A 3,871-nucleotide genomic window follows, 5' to 3' on the forward strand; every position below is an offset into this window, starting at 1 on the left:
ACCAGCAGAGACAAAGAAAAGAAGAGGATGTCTCTTTCCACAAAACCCATTTCAGAGTGACAGAAGAAGCATCTGCTCTATGATAATATTGGGGGACCTGATCACATCTCTCAGCATTGGACAGATCATCTAGGCAACAAGTTAACAGAGTAACCATTATTCTTTCAGAAGGAGAGAAGAAATCTAGGGCAATTAGAGGGGAGAGGGGGAGGAATGCGGGGAAAGGGAGAAGTTGGACAAGGGGCATAAAGAATAATTACGATTTGTAACAATATATATGCTAGTAATATTGATTTAAAAAAATAAAAGTTAAATCATTTTAAATGAGAGGTTTCATCTGACTCAAAAAGTTTGAAAAACGAATATGGAAATGACAGATCATAGGAATGAAACTTTTGATAAAGGCAAATTAAAGCAATATAATTATGCAAAAAATAAAACCAAAAACAGACATTTTAAAAACATCTGGCCACATGCATTAGTGCAGTGGGTATCCCTAGAAAAGAATACTAACTGGCTCGTGGAATTAAATTCCTGATCTTTGCCTTACCAACTTTAAACAGTCTTCCACTACTGTGGATTTTAACTCTGAAATATCTCAAATCTATATTCTTCTGCCGGTGTCCCAGTTAAAGCTCTTTCTTCTAGGCTATTACAGAAAGCTGTCACCATGACTTCATCTCCACATAGCCTCCCCACTGCCACTGGAATATCTACCATAAATCTGACGTTCTCACTACCTTGCTACATGCTTTCATTAGTTATCAATTGCCTAAATAGTAAAATTCCAATGTTTTCATGTGGCTATAATAGCTATCTTTTTTTGCTCCCTTTCCCCGAAATTCCTTCTCCCCCAAATGTGGAAACTGCCTATTTTATCTTTTTTGGTTGTTAGTCTTGGGTGGGTATCTGACTCTAGCCAGGCCAATTAACAGAACATCACAGAAATTTCAATTTAGGACTGACAATCAGTTCATTTCCCTTTGGATGCCTGCATCATCAAAGTTCAGAAGCAGTCAGTGTCCACGTTTTCTGCCAATTGAACCAGAAAAATGGAGAAGTCCAGTTATAAAAGAACAGAATGAAGTTGTGCATAGAGTTAGGACACTGAGTGGTCAATCCCAGCTCTTCTGTGAATCCAGACACATTCTTGTTCTTGTGTTAAGACAAGTCAGACTCCTTACAGTAAATTCCCCTGGCAGGCTGGTTCATACTGAATTTCTATATCTGTACCCAAGTCAGTCCTAATCCCACTGCATACAGCAACCTGGCAGTTTAAACACAACCTATCTTCCTAGCTTCATTTCCCAATATTCTGACCACACCACCATTCTGCCACATACCCCCACACATCTATTAGCCATTCTCTCCAAATTCAACTCCACTCTTGAACCTTGTGGTGCATTTACCTGAGATGCCGTTTCCCTCTTTGACATGGAGAATGCCACATACCTTCCTCACGATGCAGCATAAATGTCCCCTCCATTGTGAGGCTTTTTGATGCTCCCCGGAATCCAAGTCAAAAGACTGTTCCATTTTCTGTGCTCAAAGTCCTTTGTATGTTTCTTTGATTACATTTATGACATTCTATTGTAGAATTCCTATATGTTTCTATACTATTTTGTAAATTCATCAAGGAAAGAGTCTTACTCATCTATGTAACTCCACTGCCTAACACAACTGGAGAGCACATGGCAGGTACTTGATATACATTCGATAAATCAAGTTATTCCAACAGACCACGTGAATAAGCCTTTGCCACACAGGCTCTAGCAAATTTGCCCCCAAAAGATATGACTGACTTACTGTCTTAACATCTGATTAAGAAAGCAGTCTTTCATGAATAATGTGATTTTGTGTTTGAACACAAGAGTAATTTATGTGAAATAAACTGACCAGGGGAAGCAATATTAACTTCAGAGGCCCCAAAAGCCCCATCTACCCTCTCCTAAAGAGCCTAAGTCAGTAATTACAGTCTTACACCACAGACGGACTTCCTTTCCCTCTTTCTCATATTTTTTATAGTTATTCATTCTGCTAAATCCTTTTACATTGAAATAGATGTCAACCACTCTTGCAGTATTTGCCATCTGCACGGAAGTATACTTACTGGATTTCTAAACTGCACAAACACAAAAGCTACCCTATCAGCTAATTTTAAGACTTAGTTTTTTTGTTGGTGGTGGTGTTTTTCTGAAGTGTAAGGTAACCTCAGATGTATAGAGGAAAATAAATCTGGCTTGGGTTGGGCTTTTTAATTTTTATTTTTTAAATATATTATCTGGAAACTGGGAGGAGGGAGGAATTCTTTGTTCTGTTTTATACTCAACCCAGTAACCAAACAAAGGAAACGAAACACAATTTCTTCTCGCAAAGCTGGTTTATTGAGCCTCATGGGAGAAATGTAACAGTGACACTATTCCACAACACAATTATTGAACTTTAGTTTAATTTCATGAGAAAACAGGTATTAGCAATATACTTTCAATAAAGCATTGTTATTAATAACTATCTACATTAGATTCTAGGGTAGTTTCCTTTGGTGTTCTCAGGTTAAGACTTTTCCAAAACATATCTGATATTTTCAACTAAAGGTTATAATTAAAATAAATTCATACAGAAAATGTGTCATTTGTGCTTTAAAAAATTCATGAGTTGATAAATAGCTACCATTTCAAAAGTGATTTCTCAACGTTCAATGAAGTGTTTTATAAATATTTTGAAATATATCTAAACTGTTAAGTATGTTCTTTTTAAAAATAAAAACATACATACAAAAAATTAAAACAATAAATTGTTATGAGATACAAATATTTTAAAATTAATAAATATTAAAGTGAAAAAATAAATCCCTTCACAGAACTGTAAAGGATACTTACTACTAATTTCTTACAAGAAGAAATAAAATAAAATTCCTTTTTTAAAAAACCTTAACAGTACTGAAAAAACACAGATGTGCCTGGAAAGTCTATAAGCTTTCTTCCTCCACTTTAAAAAATGTTTTAAAAAGCAATAAACAGATTCCCTTCTTTAAAAAACTGTTACACCCATCATAATTACTCAGCTGTCATTGTTTTACTATAAAAATAGTTACAAATCAATGTTAATTTAGATAAGTAAACCGGTTTTTAATTTTTAATTGTAGCATGATTAAGAAAAATGGATTAATTTCCCTAAACATAAAGCAAATTTGAACTCTAATATTTAAAACTGAGTAATTATTTCCTGTAATTATTACTTTCAGTTGGTTTATTTAATAAAATTATCTTGTTTTTATAATTATCCAGTTAGGATCACCATAATGATTAAACAAAAATTCTAAACTAGATTAGATTACATATTTTAATTGGTTTTCCACATTCTGAAAATATTGTAAGTACAATTATCTTTTGGCTTAATTTCCTCTAAAACGATCAAGGACGGCAATCTGTCAGAATTAGTGAATGTACACACTTCAATTAAAGTTCATGGCTTATTTTCCATTTACGTAAATAGCTTCGTAGGCGAGATTGCTATTTTCTATGTGCAAAGTCTTAAATTAAAAATAAAAGTATTTAGGGTAAAACATTTTTCGAAATATTCTTTCCATCACTGAGAGATAGACAAGATATTTTTCAATATTGAATTTATTTTTCATACTGAGGAGGAATAGCTTGTTGTGACCATAAAATTAAAACATCTTAAAAACTGACACAACACAAAACCATTACAGAAATACATGAAGACTCACAGCAATTAGAATTATGCCCTTAGGGCCGGCCCGGTGGCGCACTGGATAGTGCGCTGCTTGGGAAGCGCGGTGGCGCTCCCGTCCGAGGGTTCGGATCCCACATACAGACCGGTTCCCACCCACTGGCCGAACAAGGCGCCG

At 34.9% G+C, this 3,871-nt stretch overlaps 1 protein-coding gene across 1 annotated transcript in view; it reads right to left on the bottom strand.

The window, feature by feature from the left end:
* Nucleotides 1-3,608: 3,608 nt before the first annotated feature.
* The window catches only part of RAB33B (RAB33B, member RAS oncogene family), a 15,659-nt gene continuing 15,396 nt past the window's right edge, over nucleotides 3,609-3,871 (bottom strand). Inside the window, exon 3 of the mRNA XM_008581992.1 lies at nucleotides 3,609-3,748. The gene's annotated coding sequence lies outside the window, so the exon portion shown is untranslated. The remainder of the gene's footprint in view (nucleotides 3,749-3,871) is intronic.

This window comes from Galeopterus variegatus, unplaced genomic scaffold, assembly GCF_000696425.1.
Source record: "Galeopterus variegatus unplaced genomic scaffold, G_variegatus-3.0.2 Scaffold2500, whole genome shotgun sequence".
NCBI lineage: Eukaryota > Metazoa > Chordata > Mammalia > Dermoptera > Cynocephalidae > Galeopterus > Galeopterus variegatus.